This window comes from Amblyomma maculatum, chromosome 9, assembly GCF_055883805.1.
Source record: "Amblyomma maculatum isolate TAMU_Amacu chromosome 9, ASM5588380v1, whole genome shotgun sequence".
NCBI lineage: Eukaryota > Metazoa > Arthropoda > Arachnida > Ixodida > Ixodidae > Amblyomma > Amblyomma maculatum.
Genome location: NC_139352.1, coordinates 16,525,579 through 16,532,305, shown reverse-complemented (window position 1 = coordinate 16,532,305; position 6,727 = coordinate 16,525,579).

The following is a 6,727-nucleotide window of genomic DNA, read 5'->3' as shown; positions in this document are numbered from 1 at the left end:
CTGTTTACCGTAATTGGCGCTTACTTTTCGTAATAGAAAGCTGTTGAGTAGGAAAAAGTGCGTCATATTTCGATAATAAGGGATAGTTTTACCGATATTTTATCGCAAATTAGTATTGAAAACGAACTGAAACGCAGTGATGCACAAGTTGAATTTGGTTAGCAAATTAATTGGAAGAATGTGCAATTCACTGCACATAAGACTGTTAATGACTGTTTGTAATGAACTGGACAGCGGGATTCTGTATGTGCTCAAGAGGCGATAGATGAGGGTGATACGCAAGTTCCCCAGGCGCTAATGCAGTAATTGAGATGTTTATGGAAGGCATACTAAAGCGCGACTAGTGTTGACGTGCTGAAGTAGCTACGAGTTTTCAGAAGAGTTCATAAGCTATACCAAATTTTCTTTTTAATTTGCCGAATGTGAGCAGTGAACTTTAAAAATAATTTTCGAGGAATGTGCGATTAAACGCTTTAATGAATTTCATGAGGGTTAATGAAAACAGGAGTTGTGTTGTTTCGATTCTTATCTCGTGTGTTAAAACCATATATACGTAGACTTGGAAGGATTTATTATCAATTTATTTGTTTGGCACAATGCGTTAAATTAGCTAAATCTTCTTTAATTTGATCGGTTAATGCGCTGATATTGTGAGAGGTAAACACGTTCGAGTCATCTACACACAAAACGTAATCTCATGACGAGGAAAGTCATGATGGTAAACCAAAAATATAAATTAAATATGCAAGACGGCCGAGGAAGGTACATTAAAGAACTCCTACATTAATTATCTTTGATTCGTAATGAACTTATGATATGGCCACAACTTGCTGCCAGTTCGGTAAATAATGTCTTATTAATTCTAAATCGAGACCTTTTACTCCATATGGAGAAAGGTTACTGAAAACATTGTCATCATCAATGGTATCGAATGGTTTAGTGAAGTCAATGAAAACTGATCCAACTAGTTTTCCATCATCAATTTTATCTTTACGGGCTCACCCACTGAACATAGTTCCTTTCTGTCCATTTTTAGATTCCTTTATGTTCTCTTTTTTTTTCACGAAAGGTTGAATTAGGGAATTGCTTAGATAGTTATCTGCGTTTTCTGCCAAATAACCAATTTCAGAAAGAAGTACTTAATCACATTAAATGATATTGTTCTGAAATGCTGTATAACCACCTCCTGCTATGTCTCTAACTAGAAAGAAATCAGCATTTGTAAATAAGTAAATAAATTAGTAGAAAATACCGAGCGAAAAACCGAACTGCCTAGGTACTAATAAATAAAATTTGTTTAAGTAATTAGAAATACGCCCTATAATTAGTTTTTCTGCCACTGTAGTGAATAAGGGAAGAATGGATATGGGCGTATTTTAATTATGGAGATCACTTCGCGCCGTTTTAGTTCCTGGGGAAACACACCAGGATTTAAAATTACATTTACAATGAGGGCAAAAATATCGGTGATGATTTCGTAATTTCAGTGATATCATGGATATATCAGAGAAGCGTGCTACTAACGTCGTTGTCGTAGAGCGGATCCGTGGATACTGTTCCTTTGCGTTCAAGGTACATCGCCAGTGTCGTCTTCTTCTGTGCTGCAGCATTCCACATGATGTTCTCCGCTTGGCGTACTTGCGTCCGTGTGGCAGCTTTGCGCTCGGCGGCCTCAGTTATACTGTTCGAACAGAAGCCGTATTTCCGACTCAGGGACTGTACATACACGGGTACCCCATTGTGGGCGGATGCCATTGAAGTGCACATAGGGGAACACCTTCCGTGCCCAGCGGAGGTCTTCCATGGTGCGTAAGCGCGCCTCATAATCAATTTTGATATGGGCTTCGCGGGCTTCAAAGGTCGACCATCCCATGTCGCCCTGAATCGCCTCAACAGCAACTCGACCGAGGCAGCCAAACACTATCCGGCCCACTTCGCGCTGTCCGCGCTCGAGGCACACGGTGGCGTTGGTTAAAAGTCAGGCCTGGCACATGCACACCCATCCATAAGTCACGTACCAACATATCGATTGCAGCCCCACGGGCATCGTCGGCGTAAGATGTTAGATGCACGGGCGGATTTCACCTTTAGGTGTTGGTCATGTGCCACTATAGAGCATCTTCCGTGCTCAGCTGTACTCCCAGGTACCGATATTTGGTTGTTTGCGGTATGTTGTCTCTGTTGGGCAGCAGTGCCGCAGGATTGGCGTCGGACTGGCCCGAGAACCGGAGCACAGTTGATTTGGTGAGGTTAAATACAGTCCCAGTGTAGCCAGGTGCTCTGCACAAACTGTTACCAGCCGCTGCACGTGTGCCTTCGTTTCAGCCAGCATCACAATATCATCCGCAAATGTTAGTAGCAGCTGTTCCACTTCTGACGTGTATAACATGTATAATAATTGTCAAAAATATACGGCCCAATGGGTTCATTCGTAAGCACTCTAACTAGGCTCCTGGAAGCAATACTGCAATATAACGGTAAGCATAGAAGAGAGGGAGAGCTAGATTTGTCGTGTATGAGGTTTTGGACACTGAAGATGCGTAACGAGCCCTGTTACGGGATTCAAAACCAAAACCCTTGGGCTGTATATTTTTGACAAAGATACATTAGCGGGGATAGGGGACACCCCTGCTTTAGGCCCCGTCGGACAGCGGCTGGTTTTCAGGTTGTCTGTAACGCCACCCTCGACATTTTTATTGCAGGTACGTTTTGTCAATGGCGCTACCTGCTACAATTATCGTACGTGGCTCTGCTATTCCACTTTTATTTGTTTCTCGTAAATTTTGTAGCTGATAATTGTTACCAGTTGAACAAAGGAACGAAAGCCCGAAACCTTAAGTTATATTTGCCGAAAAAAAGAAACAAAAAAAAAACAAGCCATGGAGCATTTCAGTCGTGTTTAAAATATTTCATGGGGTCTCGCGCCTTCAAGCGCACCACAAAAAAAGTAGCTGAAATCACACCAACCGTGCACATTATTCGAGAGTCGTAGAACAAAACCGATGCTTATCCACTGACCGCGAAGTGTAAAATTTTTTCACGCAAAACCTCAGCACCGCTAAAAGCTGGCTACTTGAAAAGTTTAACGTTTTCTTTTAGCTATTCTACAAAAAACAGTAACATTAATCAAAAATGACTTTTACACTAAATGAGGCTGGCAAATAATATTTTCAGGAAATAGCAAACTGTGCACGACCTTCAACTGTGCAAAAAATCTCCGCAGCACAGTGCATGTCTTGAAAGTTATTGTACATATATTTTCCTGTTTTTTACACTTTTCAAAGGCGCGTGGCTAATAAACAAAGCTGTACACATTATTATAAATGCTTAACTGTGTTCATTAGCATCTCATCTCAAAACATCTCGAATGTTTCTTTTCTGGGTGTACAAGGTTTTTCACTATTTTGCCTTTCCTGAGACAAGTAGAGCTGAAAAGCCATTTCTTACTTTCACGTTTTCCTTTACAGCCCAAACACCTTTGCAACTAGTTATAAACCAAATAAAGGTATGGAAAGCAGAGAAAATAAGCTTTTCGAAGATGTTAAAACCGCATTTATAAATCAAATGAGTGAGGCACAGCTGGCGTACGAATATCGCCAAAAATGTGGCCTCTTCACCGCTGAAGTTGGACCACCAGTACTTGTTGCAGTGAAAAGAAGCAGGAGCAGCTTTCTACTTTCTCTCAGATGTTTGCAGCACTGCCAAAGGTAGAGGCACCCCGGCCCAATTAGGATCACGTGCGCTACAATAGGCAATTGTGCTCCTACCGCCTCTCGCCCCCCAAATTGGCGGGGGTGACAGTAGGAGCACAATTATCTATTATAGTGCGCGGGGCCAGAGGCACTTAGGAGCACAATGGCAAGGGCAGTGCTGCAGATATCTTGTGAGATGAAGTATAGTTGTGAACGTGTCCCAGGGGAAGCATGACAAACAGGCCAAAACCAGTCAGTCTATAGTGGTCCTGGTCAGCCCAAGTATGTGGTACCCTGTCCGGAAAGATCTAGAGAGAGGGTAAACTTTAATTGGTTCACGGAATTGGGGTCTATCGCCTGAATGGGTCACCAGCACTGGTCTTCGGCTTATTAAAGATAAGTACTCGCATGGCAAAGAGGGAGTCAATTTGGGTATTTTGAAAGCATGCAAGGTTGCACCTTTCAAGCCACGGTCCTTCACAATGGATCGCGAAACCTGATAGCAGCCGCAGAGGATCCAAATTAAGCACACAACCTACTAGTGGCATTCCATCTCTCCTTTCTCAGAAAAGAATGATATGTGTCTACTGAGCCTGTCTTCCTTTTGCCCTAACCCCTTTTGTACCAAGTTCAGGAAGTGAAAACGCCGCGTAAGCGAGGAGGATTTTCGTGTCATGTGGTCACGTCTGTGCAAGGCTGCATCAAGCCAGGGGGAAAGCAGCTGGTCCATGAAAGTTTTTTCTTTTTTTTTCGGGAAGCGCAAAACTGTTAACAACAAAGGCAGAAAGCTTAAAACTGGCAAAACATTGTGTGTTAACCTGTCTCTTCCGGCTCATTGTTCTGCTACTTCTTTCCCGAGAGCTGGACGCCGTTTATGTTAACTTATCTTGTGAGGTTCTGCTGACAGTGGTGCAAAAATGTCAGCCTCTTTATGATGTATGAAACCTTCCCCCCCTCGCAAGTCTAGTAGAGACTGAGACTACTAAAACCAGCCTTCAAAAGCGCTTAGCGAGAAAAAGCTGTCGATCTCGTGACCTCACTCAGTCGCTCATTTCCAAGCTCGGACTTTCACACCTCCTCCTCTTATTTGCACGTGATAGGAACAGGTCTGCGGACTTTCTCTTTCCTTCTCGGCGTTATTTCCCTTTCCTTCTTTAGCGTTTCTATTTCGCAGACCTTGCAATTTGCAAACAGTTTGCGATCAACACTCGAACTAGGCGAGTCGATCTTCGCTCAAGACCGCCTTCTCCGAGCACCTAGTACGTGTGTGCTGAAGCTTCCAGCAACCCCGATCTTACCGGCAGTATACGGAACCCGAGGGCAAATGTTCCAGCAGGCAAGCAGGGCAGCTATGGAAAGTCAGCCAGGTCTCCAGCGCGCCGGACATCAATACGTTGTACGAGGATACGACTCTTTCGTCGACTGCCGGCTACTCACGTTTGCGGATCGGCTACCTGACGCGCGGTTCTGCTTCCTGTGCCGGGAGGTGCAGCCCGTCCTGTGGATGATCTCGTGCGGACACGTGATGTGCAAAACCTGCCTTCACGCTGTCTACATGATCGGCGACGCAAACAGTCAGAGCAGTGAAATATATCTCGGTACCTGCCCCGAAGACAACATCAGTTTCAATATGGGCCAAGTCACGATGCTGAGCTTCGACATCGAGAGTCTGCAGACTGTGTGCGTGTACTGCCCCAACTTCGAACATGGCTGCAGACACAGCAGCGAGCTTCAATACCTTGAGGAGCACTACCTATGGCGCTGTGCCTATCATCCCAAATGGTGTTATTGCTGCCGAAGGTACATCCGTGCCTGCGACGTCATCCGCCACCGCTATTACTGCACTAGACTTCAAGACCAGCTTTGGGCCTTTCGATACTCACACGGTGGAATAAGCTTCGTCTAGACCACCAAGGTCCAGCCGTCGCGATCGGGAGCAGCGGCAAGCCAGAATACAGTGCAACCAGTGTGGGGAGGCCCTTCTCGTCGACATCCTTGCAAGCAGTGAAGGAAAAAAGCAGCACATCGTCAGCTCATGAAAAGAACTGTTAAATTGGGCGAGGACTTCAAAAAATCTTGAGTCTTCACTACTCCGTTAAATGCGCTGCTAGAAGCAAGCCCCGTGAAAGCCGCTCTCAAACGTGGCGTCGCTTGAAGGAATCGTAAAAGGTGCACTGTTTGCCACCGGTGGATCAGTAGATCAGATTGCAATGCACGCTCGTGGGCATGCCCGCCTTTGGGGCTTTGGGCCCGTTCTCGCTGCTCGAGACTGAGCTGCTTCAAATATTGCTGCCTTGATTTACAAATTCCGGTTATTTTTTCCTTCTAGTTTCCTTGCTTTGTTATGACCTTGGTTATTCTTTAATTGTCTTTATTATTTAATCAAGCATTTTTTATATTCCTGTCAGTATTTTTCTCAGTCTTATTAAATTGCATGCATTTCAATTCTACTTTTTGTCATTCTTGCTTGAAAATTATTCTGTATATACTTGGATACGTTCTGTCATTCTTGCTTACAAATTATTCTGTACATACTTGGATATGTTGCGATTGAATTGACCATAAATATTCTTCTTATCTCTCATGCAAGTGTCCGCACGTGTTCCTTCTATCGCCAACCGCAACTGTACGCGCACATTCACTTCACGAAGGGCATTGAATGCAATGCAAAGTGGTCCTTTATTACCTGCGAAGTTGCCATCGTTGCCTTATGTACTCACAGAGTGAAGGCATCATCTGCATTAGTCATTAAAATTTCGAAGTATCTTGTTGAACGATAAATCGGACCTTGATTCTGTACGTGCTCAAGCGGCAATACATGGGTGTGATACATACGTCCTCAGGAGCTAGTGCAGTAATATACGTTAGTGGATGCAGGCATTATAGTCAAGTGTGACTAGTGTTGGAGCATTGATGTAGTTTTTAAAAGAATCCATTACCATACAAAATTTTATGATCCATTTGCTGAATGCAAGCAGTGAACTTTAAAAATTATTCAAGCTCAGTAGCGAGGAATTTGCGATAAATGCTTAGAT